This window comes from Nannobrachium achirus, assembly GCF_963921795.1.
Source record: "Nannobrachium achirus genome assembly, chromosome: 7".
Taxonomy (NCBI): Eukaryota; Metazoa; Chordata; class Actinopteri; order Myctophiformes; family Myctophidae; genus Nannobrachium; species Nannobrachium achirus.
This window is the reverse complement of record NC_137816.1, coordinates 32950022-32969232: the sequence shown is the minus strand read 5'-3', so window position 1 is coordinate 32969232 and position 19211 is coordinate 32950022. Positions and strand designations below refer to the sequence as shown.

The window sequence follows — 19211 nt, the reverse complement described above, 5'->3', positions numbered from 1 at the left end:
GGGAATATATTGTCTCTGTCGGGTGGAAATCTCATATGTCCAAAACTGTTGCTTTTCAGGATTCAAATTCAAAAACAGCAAGTAGCAGATCTACAAGCTCAAAACGCATCACTTTGCGTCAAGCCATAATTCGAGCCTGCAGATCTAATGCTGTTGATGCTTTTGTGTGATGCTGTAATAGGGTGTTAATTTATATAAAAAAAAAATAGAATATGTGAGATAAGAAGTTTCGACGATATTTATGTTGATGCTGTCAGGCGTCCAAAATCATTCATTTTTTAATAAATGTTTTACATATAAAGTAGTGAAAATAGCCGATCGTTTCTGAGCTTGTAGATGTGCTATTTACACTACTTTTGTGCGACACTCTTGTACAGGGGGTCTGGGACCCCTGGGGGTCCTCAGAGTTACTACAGGGGGTCCTCCAAATCTTAAGCATTTTTTCTCCTTTTTTATATTAACCACTTGAACCCTAGCGTCCATATTCTGAGAACGTTAGCCAAAAAGAGCAGATCTACAAGCTCACAATACCTCACGCTGCGAGGCGTTGTGAGCTTGTAGATCGGCTATTTTCGGCAAAGAGGTTTGGGTAGGGGGAAAAAGAGCACACTGAGTACGGAGAAAGGTCAGGTTTATTAAGTATTGACATTTCAAGTGGTTGAATATCTGAAAACACAAATTGACATGAATCCAAAATACACTGATGATTGTGCTGTCAAACGATGAAACTATATGGAAGCTGGGGGTCCCTGCTTCATCTCTCTCTCAGCTATGGGGTCCTTGGCCTGAAAACGTTGAAGACCCCTGAAATAGGGCATTAATTTACAAAGTGAACATAAAATGTTGAAATATGGAGCTACGAGGTTTCTGCCCCACAGCAGCGAATTATGCTCACATTAAGCAGTAATGGTCAGTGGTGGGATAAGTACTCACAATGTGTACTGACAGTAAGTCAAATTAGCAATACCACAATTTAAAAATTAAAAGACCAAAGAGGAAAATGTACAAATTGCCTCTGAGATGCAGTGGAGTAGAAGTATATATATATATATATATATATATATATATATATATATATATATATATATATATATATATCCACAAGTTTCCGTGGGAATTTACTGGAGACTATCGGGACCAAACTTCCGGGTTTAACAGCAGACATACAAGCTCACGTCGCGTCGCAGATGCAACCCGTTGTGAGCTTGTAAATCGGCGCAGGAAGCTCGGTACAGACGTCTGCGCAATGCACTATGGGGCGTTGGAAACTCGTGGATATATATATAAAATTGAAATACTCAGGTAAAGTAAAAGTACCTCAGAATAGAACCTAACCTACTTGAGTACCTGTACATATACTTAGTTCCACCACGGTGTTAAGCAGTATAACGGTGAAGGTCAGTGGACACTGTAGTGATGACGAATGACCTCTCTTTGACTCCCGGCCGTCTCGCCGTTATTTGGGCTACTTACAGGCGATGACATTCGACACCCTCTTTCATCACATTGCATGCTGCTAGCTTTATGGCCAGGTCCAATCAGGGCCATAATAAAAAACACGCTGTAACTGTCCGACCCCGTAATAAAGAGATATTCACACACACCACTGACACCAAAGTGTGGGTTATTACAGTAAAGAGAATCATTGGCGCAGTGAAATACAGATTTGGGACTGTTGGCGTGGGTTGTTGATGCAGTGGTTGGTGGTGATGAAATGGGATTTAGTAGAAAGTCTCTTCTTATTGTTTGGCTCTGGTTTTTACACTATGCACACTAGAGTGCACACACTCACACAAGTACAGACCCAAAGACACAGACATACTGTATACTACAACTATACAATGATATTCAACCTGTGGGCCGGATCCCACTGGCGAGCTGCGAGGATATTCCAAGTGGGTCTCAATTAAATAGTTGGCAAAAGACTAACATTTTATGATAAATATAATATAGCGTAACTTAATATAATAGCCTATTGTTGCTGTCAGACAGAAACCTCTTTTCTCTATATTCCAACTTTGTGTGTTTTTTCGTGAATTAATTAACATCCTACTTGATCATACTACACTACAGCGTCACAGAAAATGTAATTTAATGTAAATGTAAAGCACATTTAATTTCCCTCTTGCTGAAATGTGTTATCCTATATTAACATTGGCCCGCCTGAGTACCGGCCGACCGGGAAGCGGGCGGGCGGACCACATCATCACGATCATGTCACCATGACTCAGCCATCACCATTACGAGACCTTTCCAATGCAGCTATATCCAAATACGGAGTGCGTTGTGTGACCTCAATGTGACAACTGTGTCGTCATGGCATCAGGCGCAAACAAATGAGTCCATTTATGGGCACAATAGGTGGCATGCCCATATATGGGGGAACGGCTGTGCACTGTAGTGTGGCCTGAACCTCTAGTACAAATAAACTCAGACATTCTGAAAGGTAAATACTCATCCACTGAGTATTTAAAGGTGTCATTTTCTGAGACTCTACATTGTTGTAAATAGTGTACAAATGATGGATCCTTTTAGGGACAATTGTACCCTCTCATAAGCAGGGGTGTTGCACCAAATTCTGGTCCCTGGGTACAAGGATTCACTGTGTTATTTTGTGCTTTAACTATTGAAAAATAGCAGATCTTGTAGATCTGCTATTTTGAAAAATCGTGAAAATTTGTCTTTGAAGGTTTTTTGAAAAACCTATGTTTCTATGTCAGTGGTGCTCAAACCTTTTCATGTGAAGGACCCCCAAAATTATATGTATTTGGCCACGGACCTCCATCTCAAAATATTTAGTTCCAGGGACCCCCCAGAAGCAAAATATGAGTTACAAATGTTCAAGATTCGCACACATTTTCACAACTTTTCAAAAATAGCAGATCTACAAGCTCGCAGTGTGGCACTCGGTGCCGCGCTGTGATCTGCTATTTATCAACAGCTAAAGTATAAAATATTTAAGGACCTTCCACCTTGCCCTAGTAAAGCCCTTTGCACACAGGCGCGTTTATCCGCACGGATAAAACTGACAATTTAATTTTTTTTAAAGAAAACAATGATTCTCTACGACCTCATGCACACCGGATCCGAATTAGCCATGCGACAAGTGGCTGGCTGGCTGCGGCCGTGCGTTTTTTTCTCGATCAAACCCAGTTCGATTCGTGCGTCTTGTCGCATGCGGTAAAAAACTCATCACTCCTTTTATGACTTATTTTCGGATCCGCAGCGCCGATTCCGCACAGCATTGCACACCAAATCCAATGCGTTTCATTCATGCAGCAAACGAAAAAAACACAACTGTCCTGTGTGCAAAGGGCTTTACTCAGTCCCATTTCCCCTACCCCCTTGTGACGCCCCTGCTCATGAGTTAAATTAACATTCAGGCTTTTACTGTGCACTATGTACTGTTACCCCTCCAGCTCCGTAGGGAACAAACAAATTCCAATATCAGGCAAATCAAAATCGACGGAGTGCCTCAGAAAATATCCACAGACGCACATCAAAACCTCCAGGAGGGGAAATATCACTATTGTGTGTTCATTTATTTATTTAATTTCCAAAACTGCTGTGACAACAAAACACAAAAAAACAACCCCCCCCCCCTGGCCTCTGTGAAGTCAGTCCCCTGCTGGATACAGAAGCTTTCCCCAAAATAAACACTAAGGTTCTGGGGTTTCCCTGCGTGGCCGTGCTTCTGTCTGTGTACTGCAGAGTTGTCCATGGAACCGGTCGGGCCTGCAGGGAGGAGGGACACAGAGCTTGACACACAGCCTGACCATGCTTGAGCAAGCATGGAGGGACAGCCCTGGGAGCCAGGGGCGTCACAAGGGGTAGGAAAGTGGGACTGAGTTACTGGTGCCCAAGGTGGAGGGGCCCTAATAACTTTATCGGTGCCGCGCTGCGAGCTTGTAGATCTGCTATTTTTGAAAAGTTGTGAAAATGTGTGAAAATCTTTGAATATATGTATTTTTTAAGCGAATATTTCTAACTCAGATTTTGCTTCTGGGGGTCCCTGGAACTAAATATTTTGAGATCGAGGTCCGTGGCCAAATACATATCATCTTGGGGGTCCTTGACATAGGTTTATTGCACACATTTTCACGATTTAAAAAAAATAGCAGATCTACAAGCTCACAGCGCGGCACGCTGTGAGCTTGTATATCTGCTATTTTTCAATAGTTAACATTCATGGGGGGCCCGCAGTGAATCCTTGTACCCAGGGCCCAGAATTTGGTGTGACGCCCCTGCTGGGAGCATCCCCAGCCCCGGCGGGTTGCGTGCTGCTGACAGCACCCAGGCTCCCCTCGCTGTAGATGAGGCCTTGCTGCCGCTATACTGTACCCGCTGTATTACAGCTGTCGTATGTGGTCCAGGCACTCTGGGCCCTCGGTACAGAGGGAGAGCATCGTGCCGCTGAAATTATTTGAAAAATATCGAAAAACATTTGGAAAATGTTGAATCTTTTTTTTTTTTTTTTTTTACATAAATGTTCTCTTCTTGGGGTCCCTGGCCATTGTGTGGGAAAATGTATGTTGCTACAGTACACACACCCGGAAGGCGCTTTTTTCTAGTCACATTAATTTATGCTAGGTGCGTCCAGTATAATGTGAATGTTGAATCAAAGGAAATAGGAATGCATCTGAGCTCAATTTGCGGTTTGAATATACTTTGGCCTACGCAAAGGAGATATCTCAGTTTTTAGTTGTTTGACAGCCAATCAGCGTTGATGTTGTCCGGAGACACGGACATGTTTTTGGTGTTTGGAGTTGGGACTCCCTTTTTTCCGGGTGTTTCGCCTTGATTCCAACGGGCTAAGTTTTTTTTACCAACACGGACCTGCGCAACCAAAGTGAAGCGATAGAAGCGACTAGAATTGAAGAAATAGCTTCAGGTTTGAACCCAGCTTTCAGAGGCTAATATTTTACTTCAGTACAATATTTGACTGCTTAGTTACAAGTTACTTTGTAGTTATAGATAATTATAAACATACATTAAGCAATTACTTAAAACTAGCAATTAGCAATTACTTAAGCTAATTAGTTTTATCATTTTGGATATTCGGTTAGTTAGTTGTGACCTCATAGATCAGCTATAATTATATTGTATTTTCATACAGGACTTGTAACAGAGTATTTCTACACTGTGGTATTGCTACTTTTACATATAGTAAATTGTCTCTTATCTCTGTGGTGGATGTTTTTCAGAAGTCAAATTCAAACATAGCAAAATACTTTTGATGCTTTTGTGTGGCGCTGTAGTATGATCAAGTAGAAAAAACTGTTTTGCCTACTGTTACCTTGTAATAACACTGTGTGATTCATCCAGCACGGGCCCCAGGCGCCATCGACCGCCACCAGGTAAAAAACATCCAAATATCTTTTACATTTGTTGCTGTTGGGCAAAAACCTCCTATCTCTATATTTGATTTGTTGTGTTTTTTTATTTTTTTGTAAATGAATGCCTTAATTGATCATACTACAGCGTCACAAAAGTATCAAAAGTAACAGATCCACAAGCTGGAAACGTGTCACAAAGCGCCACTTTTGAGCTTGTAGATCTACTTTTAGCCATTTTTTTTTTTTAATCCTGAAATGTAACCGTTTTGGACATATGAGGTTTCCACCTGGTGGAGAGGATTTATAAAGAGTGCCAGTGGGTAACCTTGCACAAAATTGATCTGTTTACAAAAGCAACGGATTGTCAGAATTCCTGTTTGTAAAAATGCATTTCCCTCTGCATGGCTTTCACTGGCAATTTTAGAGTTGGAGGTGCTTTGGGATGCGAGAATGTTTACAATAGCTAAGTGGAAGCTACCACACTGAGTTTGATACCACTAATCTTGATCTCCATATTTTCTTTTGATGTGTATTTATTTAATTTTTTTTGTAAATCAATGCTCTACTTTGTCATATAAGTCAGTGTCATCAAAAATACCCCCCTTATGTACTATTTTATATTATTTGTTTTAAGAGAAAGTGAAAGTTGTTATCTAAAATACTGAACCAATGGAAAATATTAACAAGTGCTTATGAGTAAATAATAACTGCATCAGATCTTTTGGATAGTTTTGGGCATACAAGGTTTCCACCCGACATGCAACAACAATAGGTTGTGTGTGTGTGTGTGTGTGTGTGTGTGTGTGTGTGTGTGTGTGTGTGCGCGCGTGCGTGCGTGCGTGCGTGCGTGCGTGCGTGCGTGCGTGCGTGCGTGTCTGTGTGTCTGTGTGTGTGTGTTAGGTTAGGAGAGGTGTGACGGTGCAAGGCTGGACAATTATGACTGCCCTATTATGAGGATTATCCCTGGAAACTGGGATAATCCTGATTATTGTGCTGATTATTGTAATCACTGTTATTAATCAGGAGGATTTTTGTGGGAAAAGATGACTATTATATTTTTTATGCCTTTGTTGCTCATTGTCCTTCTCTGTGTCATGTCTCTTTGGTCAAATAGTTTGTCGTCTCTGTCGGGTGGAAACCTTATATGTCCAAAACTGTAACTTTCCAGGATTCCAATTCAAAAACAGCTAAAGTAGCAGATCTACAAGTCTTTAAAGATCTGCTACTTTAGATGCTTTTGTGTGACGCTGTTGTATGATCAAGTAGCCTACTAGCCAGGGCATTAATTGACAAAGCCTAGGGGATGGAGTGATGGGTTGGACAAGGTTTTGTTTATTACTTCATCCTTGTGTAATGCTGAGAGGAATGACGAGGGGAAAGTGCAACAGCTGAAAGAATTAGATGGTTGAATTAGTTGAAAGAATTAAGTTTCACGATTCCATATAATTGTGAAATCAACAATTTTCAATGAATTGTCCAGCACTATCGTACGTTAAAGTGTTTCAGTGTATGCTATGAGGTAGGGCAGGGTAATTAATTAACCTAAAATATATCAAAACCAATATTTAGAACCAATAACTGACTTAATCTACCTAATGTACTTAGATTTTTTTATGTATTTTTTTAATATTGTATATGTCAACGAATCAACATGAAAAAGTCTAATAGATTTTTCATAATCTACTTAATGGATTAGTCTGATTAACAATTTAAGCCCTGTATTGCATACTTGTATGCCAATAAAATGGTGGTTTACAAATACAGCAACAGCAACATGTTGTGAGCTTGTAGATCTACTATTTTCGCATTTCTTTTTAATAATCGTTCGTTATCGTAATCGAAGTAATAGTATGAAATAGTCAAGATAATGATTTATTTGAAGTCATATCACCCAGCCCTAATGTGATGTATAACTTTGGTTCTCAAAGTGATGTCTGGGGACCGCCATTGGTCCGTGGAGGGGTTCCGAGGACCAGAATCATCTTTTTTTTTTTTTTTTTTTTGAGGGCTTTTATGCCTCCATTGATGATAGGAGAGCGATGGGGAGTGACACGCGGCAAATGTTGTCCGGATCGGGAATCGAACCGGCAACACCACCAGGCATCATAGCTTAGTATGTGGTATGCGCCTGGACCAGTAGGCCAGTGGGTGCCCCATCACAATCATCTTAACTACTTTATCCATTTATACTATACGTTGGCAATTCAAAACCAGATCTACAAGCTACATCTGCTGAAAATATTTGAAAAATATCTAATATGTATAATTTAGAATTATCTTCTCCTCTGGGTAGTTTGAGAACTACTGATGCATAACGACGTCTGGACTGAGACAATTAAGTGGGGAGTGTTATTTCCTGACTTCCAGACAGTTGTGTGTCTGCCTCAACCGTCCCATCAGTCTCATCTGTGTCACGCTCACAATGATCATTGTAATGCCTGCTTTCTGTGTGATCTGCATGGAAATCCAGGCACTTCGCTCTTTTTATGTCGGCCATTTGTTGAAATGTTAATGTTTCAGGCAAGAGAGGGACCCGCGCGTCTGTGAATAGGCCCATAAGCTTTATAATTATACTTTTCCTGGGCAGCAAGAATCTCCATGCTGTCCATTTTTGATCATCCAGTAATGGTCTTTAAGAATGATAAAAGTCCAGCAGCTGCCTCATTATCCATACTACTCCTCTCCAAGGTTATTCACACCTCTGTGAAGTGGAGAAGCATTCTGTCTGTCTAAGTTCCTCTGGCTGCCGTTTTGTCTTTTATAATTACTGCCATTGTTGTCATTTCCCTGCAATGTCGTGACGGAGACAGCTGGCTTGCAGCGGCTCTCGCGTTGCTCTGCAAATGATATACATGTGGTGGATGAAGTCCTCAGATTTCTTGATTAAAAATAGCAATGCCACAAGATAGAAATACTCTGTTACATCTGTTAATTCTGTATTCCAAATTGTAGCTGGAGTACAAGTACCAAAGTATTTAAATATACAATGTATTGTTTTTTTTTTAAAGGTTTAGAGATTTGTGGGGATTTATTTTATTATTTCAAAAATAGCAGATCTACAAGCTCACGTCATGAAATGTTGCGAGCTTGTAGATCGGCTATTTTCAAATAGACAAAGTATAAAATTGGGCTTAACAGCACATAATTTATATGCTGTTAAATGCACATTGTGCATTGGAGTCAAATGCACATTGAACCTCCCCTCCCCCACTTTATATTTGGAGTAGATTCAATTAGATGTCCTTTATTATCCACAAGGGAAAATCATTTTGCCTACAGTAGGTCAATGCATACATTCCAGACAAGATCAATTAAAACACCCAGAAACCAACAATAAAGACAAGTACTTCAATTCTATAAAAAGGTATGCCTATAATTCCCTACAAGCCCACCCGTTCACTCAGATCAGCCAACACAGGGATGCTGACAGAACCCACAATAAAAACGCCAGGACAAAAATCCACTCATCCTATACAATTTGCCCTCCTGGCCCCCAAACTGTGGAATAAACTCCCTGTCACACTTAGAAGACTTACAGACTCACTCCCTAGCTTCCGCCGTGGACTGAAGACTCACTTCAGACTCCACCTAAACCCATAGCACTACTGTAACACTCCCCTTCCCTCGATGACCATACATGAAGCTAGATAGCATTTTTAGGTTTTAGAAATGTTTTTTTTTACTGATTAGGTGCATGGTCTACCTATGTTATTGTTTTTCTAGATTGATATTCCTATGCATTTGTTATATTGTTGTTGATGTACTGACATATTATCTTGCTTATTATAATGATGTATTACCTGCTTATTGTAAGTCGCTTTGGATTAAAAGCGTCTGCTAAATGCCTAAATTGTAAAAGGTAGAAGTATGAAGTATAAAAAAAAATGGAAATACTCAACCGTACTTGAGCAAATGTACTTAGTTGCTTTCCTCTACAGATAATTACTCAGATTGCTGTCATTTTCGTCATTGTCACCAAGACACAGCAGCTGGGCTGCGGCGTGTCGCGCTGCTCTGCAAATAACATCGTCCCTGTCGGGCAGAAACCTTGTATCTCTGCATTTCAACTTTTTATTTTATGTTAAAAATAGCAGCAACAACATCTGTGATTTTTGAATAGCCAACACTAATCTAAAATGTCACTGTGCTTTCCTGGTTTTAATGCCCTACTTCATCATACAAGAGTGTCACACAACAGTAGCGAAAATAGCAGATCTAAACAACACATCGTGAGCTTTGTGGATCTAGATCTTGCAGATTTAAAACAATAATAATAAAAAAATGATTTATTTTTGCACATACAAGGTTTCCACCCGACAGCTGCGATATAAATAAAAGGCGGATGGAGGACAATGAAATATGGCACTTCTATTTCAATGCAAATGAGCAGAGAAAAGGAGACGCAGCGTGTTGGATTTACAGTGCTTTCATTAGGATGAATCCACAACGCATGCCTGTATCTTCTAAGTGAAACAATCTCCTATAGGCCCAGTAAATTAGTGCGCAATTCCCTGTACCTGCTGTAAATTAATCTGTCCATCAGCTGGCATCTCAACCTGGGAGGGAAGAGGAACACACGCACGCACGCACGCACGCACGCACGCACGCACGCACGCACGCACACACACACACACACACACACTCCCTGTATACGGGGGAGAAGTTTGCTCTCAACACTTAACTAAGTTGGAGCTTTACTTTTGATTGCTAGTGTTAACAATCCCGGAAAATCCTATCAGTGGGTTGGCTCCCACTCTGACGGTTATTTTTTCATTTGTTTACTTGTTTACTTGTGTGTGGCCAAATGTCCCCACAAGGATAGTTGAATTTGAGAAACAGGCAGTGTGAGGACCGTGGCATCTTCAGTGTCCTCACTGCATGGTTGTTTTATGTTTTTGTTCTGTTTTTGTAAGATTTGGGTCTAACAAAGACATTTCGATGTTCACAAAGCAGTTCATGATGCTGAAATCCTCAGTAATACAAAGGTGGGTGGATTTCGGTTAGAGTTACCATGCTATAGGAACTGTCAGTCAGTATCTTAATTTGAAGATTGTGCTCTTTTATAAGCAGACCAGCTGAGTTACAGTACATTTCTTTACTTGTGTGTTTCCATTTCTTTTGATACTTTAACCCCTTCAACCCCATATGGTTGATCGGAGTCCCTCAGGGCTCTATACTAGTGTATCTTCTGTTATTGTGGGGAAACCTTTCGCCGAAAATAGCAGATCTACAAAAATGGTCATATACTACAAAAATGACCCAAAATGTAGTGGAACTTCTTGATGCGGTACACAAACATGAATGTAGTCGAACTACAATCAAGCTAATGCAAAATGTAGTTAATCTACATATTTCTATATAGCTTAATGCTCACCAACACAGTGGTTATTGATTAATAAATAACACTGGACAGATTTTGACCTGATGGTCAAGATTACATTAATCCCCTGAGCAAGCAGGCAGGCTCTATTAGCTCAATGGAAACTGGTTCAAATCCAGGGTCGAAGAGGAAAGTTACATAGCGCCGCTATAGACCGTTTTCCTGAGCGCTTCCCTGTAGATGCAAAATGCGGTGCAAACAGCAGCCAATGGTGGAGTAGAAGTCAAATTATTGAAAATAGGAAATACTCAAGTAAATTCAAAATTGTACTTTAAGTACAGTACTTAAAGCTATACTATGGAAGTTGCTCAACTACTGGTCAGTAGCGGTATTGCTTTTTTCCGAGACGCATCCGTAGAGGGGTCTTGCATCCCTCTACGACTAGGCGTTGGGGAGTAACAGGCTAGACTCCTACACCAGAGTAAACGCTGTTGTTGAGGCAAGCTACTTCCTGAAAAGACGTAAAGACGCGCTGTGATTGGCCGGTAGTGTATGATCCGTGCTGTGATTGGCCGGTAGTGTATGATCTGGAGACAACGTATACGGAAGAATGCAGATGACGTAATTTTGCCACGAAATGCAACCCCCCTCACGGCACAGTAAAAAATATTTAAAGAAAAGGCTTTCGGGGCTGAAATTCACGGAGTAGGTATTCTAAAACTTTAGCGATTTAATAGTTAGGACAATTTTAAGATTTGTTTTATTGGAAAAGTTACAAAGTATAGCTTTAAGTAAATGTAGGCTACACGTTACTTTACACTACTGTTTACATCGCAGAAATGGTGAGCGGTGCCCTCCAGTGTGTTGCTCTAGAAATCGGTCTATGAGTATACAATGATGAGAATACCTTTTGTACTTTTACTCAAGTACAAATTTTAATGCATGGATTTTTACTTGTATTTCTACATTGTGGTATTGCTACTCTTATTTTCTCTTACTTATTCCAGTGCTGTCAAAGCTCCTGTTAGGCTCCAGATAGGAGCCTTTGGAAGTAGATGTGAACGGGACGAGGGCATGGGGGTGTGAACATCTAGTGTTGTGTTCATTTGGGTGATGGATTAGGAGGTTGAAGCATCCTGCCCTCTGAGAACAGGGCGACTGGAAACCAAAGTGAGTTTTCAAAGCGCAGTGCTGCTCTTTAACTCTCCCCACGCTTTGAACGTTAACGTTCGCCCCATTTTTTACAGAACCTCGATGCCAATACGGCGCTCGTTCGGTTCGTTCGTCTGATGACTGTAAGCTGATGAGGGGTCGCGCGGCCGTCTACTGTAAACACATTTTCCGCGGTGATGGTGTAAAAAATCCATTATGCGTTAGATCAACGGAGAACAATTCACTTCCTTGTTGATTTCCTCTGGCTGTAAGGCTCTGTGGCCAGTGACTGGTCTTCTTCTTCTTCAACACATAACAGGCAAATTCACATTCATTCTCGCATGACGCCGCCCTCTGCTGCCTGGCAGACCAAAGTGCACTATTGCACAATAAAAAAAATAAAAAAAAAAAAAAATGTCTGTCTATCTGCTATAACGTCGCAAAGGTAAGCCGCTTTTTGATGGCACCAGACCCAATAAATAAATAAATAATCTGGCAGTAGGAGAGTTAATACATATCGTTGCGGTCGGTCAGAAACCCTCTTATGTCCATATTTTAACTTTTTGCGTTTCTTTCATGAATGAATGCCCTGCTTGATCACACTACAGCGTCACACAAAAGCATCAAAAGTAGAAGATCCACATTTTTGCCTCATTTTGAGCTTGAATTTTAATCCTGAAAAGTAACAGGTTTGGACATATTTGAGACCATATCATCACTGTCGGGTGGAAACCTTGTATGTTAGTTTTACTGAAATTGAAGAAGAATGAAATACTTTAGCCTGTGTTCCAAAGGGTCCAATCAATGTAATTATTATTTAATCAGACTACCTTAATCACTTTCACTGTCACTTAAAAAAAAACGTTAATAAAATACCGGTAGTGAAAATAGCCGATCTACCAGCTCATAACTGTGACTCGTTGTGAACTTGTAGATACTGTAGTGTAGTCTATTTAGCAAATTCTGTGCGACACCGCTGTACGACAAAGTTTAAATATGGAGATACAAGGTCTCTCTCTGCCTGATAGTGACGATATAATGGGCTACAGAGATGACAGAGATTCTGCAGCCTTGCTTAGATTGGCTCAGGCTATATCGGTTCTGCCTTGACATTTTTGAAACTGTCAGCAATTCCCTCTGGGTTTTATTTAGGATTTTCCACTCGATAGGGGGCTGTCATGGTATAGAATCAAATAGAGGGACCGTAATGTGTGTCGATTAAGACATATGAGAGTGTCGCGAAAGAAAAAAGAAAAATAGTCTTTCAGCCATTAAAAGGAGTGCTGGATTCTAGGGATAGAAAGTCTGGATGCTTCATGATATACAGTAGCACAAATTCATGGATATATTTTGGCCTCAACCCATTTAGGCCTACAATTATTGAATGCTTTAACTATTGAAAAATAGCAGATATACAAGCTCACAGCGCGGCACCGAGTGCCGCGCTGCGAGCTTGTAGATCTGCTATTTTTGAAAAATCGTGAAAATGTGTGCACATTTTTCAATATATATTTTTCAAAGCAGACTTTTGTAAGTCAAATCTCTGCTTCTGGGGGGGGGGGGGGGGGGGGGGGGGGGGTCCCTGGAACAACATTTTTTGAGATAGGGGTCTGCGGCAGAATAAATGTAATTTTGGGGGTCCTTGACATGAACAAGTTTGAGAACAGCTGATTTAGAGGAAGGATTTAGAAGTTGGGTCAAAGATCGGGACAAAGATATTCAAAGACTTGCACACATTTTCACGATCTTTCAAAAATAGCAGATCTACAAGCTCGCAGCGCGGCACTCGGTGCCGCGCTCTTAGCTTGTATATCTGCTATTTTTCAATAGTTAAAGCATAAAATAATGGTTAAAGTGGTTCAAATCTAATGCGACGCGGGCGCGTTCCAGGTATTTGAGAGTTAAAACAGGCTTGACGATGCCAAGTCGTCAAGGGGCCCAATAGAAAATGTTTCCTCTCAAAACAGTGCATATTTATTGGTCTTTATCTCTATGTCTTTTTATTGGATATTTCTAATGCGATCAATCAACATATGTTTTATTTTGAAATCCTACTACTGGAAATGGAAGCAGCAGCCACCGGGCTCAATCAATATTTTCTCAATGTCAAATATTTTCTCAACTGCCTTTGCATCTCTGTATACATTATTATTTTACCGACAGCACGGGTGGGCCACTGGGCCCCCAATGACTCTGGGCCCCAACGCAATCGTGTTGTCTGCGTCACGGTAGTTACGCCCCTGCTCTGAGAGTTACAGACCTGTAAGGGTCCGTTTGGTTCCATTTGTACACTCTGAGAGCTAACAACCTGTAAGGGTCCATTTACTTCCATTTGTACACTCTGAGAGTTACAGACCTGTAAAGGTCCATTTGATTCCATGTGTACACTCTGTGAGTTACAGACCACATGTTGAAAACCAGTGGCATCGATTATTATCTTAGTTTTTATGGCACAATGTTCTCCAGAGCTACAGTAATCTCACAAACCTCTGAACCGATTGGCGCCAAATTTCAAGCAGGCCAACTTAGTACCTCTATACTTATTTCACATGTACACTTTTTGTTTAACTTGAATGTTATAATGTTATGGTTAAGGTTACGGTTACACGGTTAAGGTTAGGCACATTGCTAAAGCGTAAAGGTGGACACAACGGAAGAACAAGGAAGGAAACTGCCAAGCACAGTGAATATACAGGCCAATCCCAGCAAGTCTCTAAGCAGAACGAGTGTGTAGAAAGGAATAACGCATCACAGGCCGGCCACATGAAGCCATGGCTGTTCGTCCCCATGTGAATTCCAAGATCCACACCATTAGATTTACCCCATCTAACTCACAGAAAAAATGGCCCGTCTTTCACTCTCACTGTTGTACAGTCCACCTCTCTGAGTCAAATGAACATCCGGGATTGTCATAGCGCACACTATCACAGTGGCTGAAGTCCATTGTTTTCATTTAGGGAGTCCAGCTGCATTGAGGTATGGGTGATTGACTCTAATTATGTATCTAAACCCAACCTCGGAGCTTGAAGCCCGGCTATTATTGCTTTTTAAATGGCGAGGTAGGAGGGCTTCATGTGTGACATAATTCAATTCCGTGCGAGTTAATTCTGCGACCAGTTTAATGGTGCAGGGAGAACAGTTTCTTTTAGCCTGCCGTGCTGTGCTGGCGGTGGGCTTGGAGTGGTCTGCAGAGACCAGGGAGTGAGGAGGAGACTACATTATAAGTTTCAGAGAGGCCAGTGGAAAGTAACTGCTGTACATGAATACTACATGAAGTACTTTTTACTTTACTTAAGTAATGTATGTAATTGTAAAAAAAGAAGGAAAATAAAAATACAAAAATCGCACCTGTGTGCATGGTATCAAACACAACACACGTGCATATCTCCTTGTATGGGTCGTTCTGTCCGTGACATCAGCTGTGGTGATGTCGGTCTCTGAGTAATTTCTATGACGTTAGTCTCTTGTGACGTTTTCTGAGTTCCGACGCCGAAAAGTGCAGAGAGATGTCGGAGCCAGAGCCGAACGGAACCGGTTATTATTAGAAAATTGAGTTCTGATACCCGAGAAGCACAGAGAGATTTCGGACTGTACCTGTACAAAACCTGCGACCCCGAAATGACTGAATGCCATTAGCATCGTACCGGTTACAACACGCTATGACAACTCCATTGTTTTACCATTGTGAACCCTTAACCAACACGTTACGTTAATATCAACAATCTTTGATATAACTGCCCAGCAGTGCTCCGAGTTCTAACTAACTTTATTTCACCGCCAAGGCATCAGATGGCGTGCTACATCATTTAGTGCCATCTTGTGGCGAGATCTTTGTTTGCACTTTACACTTTCCTATAGTCGGAACTAGTTGGGTAATATTGGCCCTGTGCATTTCACTGTCAGAGCCCTGAGACCTGAGCCACCCAGAGACATGCAGTGCTGGTTCCGACCCGGCGTCACTTCTTGTGCATGGACCGAACCCGGCTCTGTTTTTTTTTTTTGGTGTGGCTATTCTCATGGCTGACCCTGTGCAAAGTTAGCTGCGATGTGCTTTGGGGGGTATTTTGTACTTATATTCAAGTAAAATTGTGAATGCAAGACTTGTGCTATTTTTACTTAAGTAAAACACGTGATTACTTCCACCACAGCATAGAGGTAGTAACGTGTGTAGCAGAATGAAAGAGTGCTTCCAAATGTATTTAGACACATGCAGTAGCTGCAGACTGCTAATCAAAAATGCTACTAGGATAATTAAGTGTCCCATTTAATGATGACAAATGGATTTACTTATCTTTTCATTCATTATTTTTCATCCTTGATCTTCTGTATCTACATTGTGACTTCTCTATCTATGGCTGAATCTCTTTATCACTATTACACCTCTTCTTCTTCTTCCTCTTTGTAGTAGTAGTAGTAGTAGTAGTAGTAATAGCTTCGACAGAATTGACAGTAGTAATTATCTTTATGTAGTTCTAAAATTGTATATTCTTTGAATGTGTGGGTTAACATGATTGTAATCGGCATATGACCAGTCACAGTGTGTCATGAATGTTTACGTGTGTTCAGTGACAGTCTCTCTGTCTCTCCAGCTCCAATAAACAGACAATACATTTTCAGGTGGGTTGCCAATTTCATCCAGAGAGTAACCTCAGCAATTGTATCCTGTTCCAGTTCCAATTTCACTTGTTCATCCTGTATTCATGTACTGTCTGAGTTCTCTTGTGATTGGATGAAATCGGTATCCCGACCTAAAAATGCATTTTCTACAGAGAGACGCTGTTACTGAACAGAGACTCTACGGCAAGGATTACTAACATAATATTGAGTCATTTAACCACTTAAACCCACTGTGGATAGAGTTTGCTGTGTATAAACTGTGAATCTCTACGCCAAAAGGGTTAGGGTTAGGGTTAAAAAGTTCATGCCACGTCCCGTTTGCGACGCATCGTGAGATTGTAGATCAGTGTTTTTTAAGGTTTTTTTTAAGGGCTAATGTTCCCCCAGAAAATGGATCCTGGGGTTCAAGTGGTTAACTGAACACTGAGGATTTTAGCCTCACCCACCCTATAAACAGTCTGACAGCTAGAGGCCTTACTGTGTGTTTTCTCTCTCTCTCTCTCTCTCTCTCTCTCTCTCTCTCTCTCTCTCTCTCTCTCTCTCTCTCTCTCTCTCTCTCTCTCTCTCTCTCTCCAGGAGTCAGAGGCAGACGGTTGGGTGTATGAGATGAGTCTGGCGGGGTAATCCCACTCCACCTATCCATCAACCTGGAGACTATTTCCAGCCGTCCCCTACAGAATGTCAAAGCCTCGCCGAGCAGAAGATGAGGCCATCATCATCACCCCCCCCACCCCCCCCCCACCCCAGCCCAGGTTCCCATCAAAACACATAAACACATCATATGCCATTATTCTATATAGCCCTCCCCTCTCTCTATATCTCTGTCTGTGTGGGCGAAGGGGAGGAGGGCCGCCGGTGGTGAGTGGTTGTACGCTCCACGGTGGGAGGGCTAAAGCCTAGCATCCTTAATAAATCTGCACTGTCGGGCGCAAATCTTGCATCTCCATGTTTGTACTTTTAAAAAAAATATATATATATCAGTGACGTATACTTTGACGTATAACAGTGTAGTGCAAAAGTCGTGAAAACAGCAGACTCAAAATAGCTAACTCACAATGTGAAGCGTTGTGAGCTTATTGGATCTGCTGTTTTTTATGCTTTCTGAAATGTCTGGAAAGTGAAAGTGGTTGATTCCGTCTATGGGGTTTTATAAATATTGAACCAATGGGAGAAGTATTCACGAGCTCATGAGTAAATAATAACTGCACCGGATCCATTTTGGAACACAGGTTATTTTTTTCCTCCCATTTTCCTGACGCGTAACGGTTTCGGATATACAAGCTTATGATATACAAACTACAAGCTCAATTGTGTTTCGAGCTTGTACATCTGCTACTTTCGCTACTTTTGCTACTTATGGGTGATATAGTATGATCAAGTTGGGCGTTGATTTACGGAAGGAAAAAAAAATAAAAGAAGAAAAACACAAAAAGTTAGAATATGGAGATAGGAGGTTTCTGCCCGACGGCGACGATATGCAAAAGAGAAGAGCGGCGGGCCATTTTGAAAGCTTAGCGGATTTGACAAGGCTCCTTTCCGTCCCGTCCCAGGTGTCACTCTCCTGTATAGGTTGTGATGGGGCGTTTCTGTCCCGAGATCCCCCGTCTAATAGGAAGTGAGAAGCTTAAAGAGATGACCCCGCCTGGGCCTATCCTAGCGCTGTCTCCCTCCCACTGACTCCCATGCACTTGCTAATTAGCGTCTGTCGCGGGAGTAACTTGTACCTGCCACTGTGTGCCACTCTCCTATATTCGATAACTTGGGGGAATTGAAATTGAACGCCCTGCTAAGCTCCAACAAACTGCAAATGGTGCATGGGGGGAGGGGAGGGGGGGGATGGGTTACACCCTGATTTTCTTTTCCTCGCTGACCTGACATTCTTTATATCGTCACTGTCGGGCAGAAACCTCGTATCTCCAAGTTTCAAATGTGTACGTTTTTCCGTAAAGTGAAGCCCTGGTTCATCACACAATACTATTGCACAAAACTAGTGAAAATAGCTGATCTACAAGCACACAACGCCTCGCGGTGCGAGGCGTTGTGTGCTTGTAGATCGGCTGTTTTCACTATTTTAGTCCATTTTTAAATGACAAATACAAAATTAACGGTTTTGGACATACAAGGTTTCCACCCGACAACGACGATATGTTAAGGGATTGTTTTTAATGAACATGGGTTCTGTCTTGGTTTGTTTTCCCCCCTCTCTCACTGCTGGGCTGGAATGTAGCGACAATTCTAGAGACTTGTGTTTGTATTTGTGTTTGTGTGTGTGTGTGTGTGTGTGTGTGTTGGGGGGGTGGGAGTGGACAGAAACAAACTACATTTACATGACTTTCACAAGATAAATATTGTACTTTTTCAGGAGGTTGTACAGGATGTTGTATTGTATTTTGCAGGTACTCGTGCAAGTCTTAGTGCCAACTGTCCATGTATGAATAATGCCAAAGTGATTTTGTTAAGATAACTCAGTGCCTATTTACATTAAAGAGACATGGTGACACTGTCATGGTCCTTGACGATTATTGGTGTGAGACTGAATTACTTTTTGGTTATTGTAAAAATGTATAAATCAAGATATCTACATTCTGGTATACACATCAGGACCAACAGGTACAGTAGTATGTACAATACATGGGGGGTAAATATGAGATGCAAAAGTGATAACAAACACATTGGTAGGTCCACATGGCGGCAGGTATGTGTGCATGAGATTAGTCATGAGGTGTTAAAAAAACTAAGTCTGCATAGAGGAACAGATCCACGTGAAGGGAGGAAAAACGTGCAAA

The 19211-nt window shown here is 41.4% G+C and overlaps 1 protein-coding gene across 2 annotated transcripts in view; it reads left to right on the top strand.

The window, feature by feature from the left end:
* The window catches only part of cd276 (CD276 molecule), a 193730-nt gene extending 175497 nt beyond the window's left edge, over positions 1-18233 (top strand). For both annotated transcript variants that reach the window (XM_080729260.1, XM_080729259.1), the window contains one exon: positions 17002-18233. The gene's annotated coding sequence lies outside the window, so the exon portion shown is untranslated. The remainder of the gene's footprint in view (positions 1-17001) is intronic.
* Positions 18234-19211: the final 978 nt, after the last annotated feature.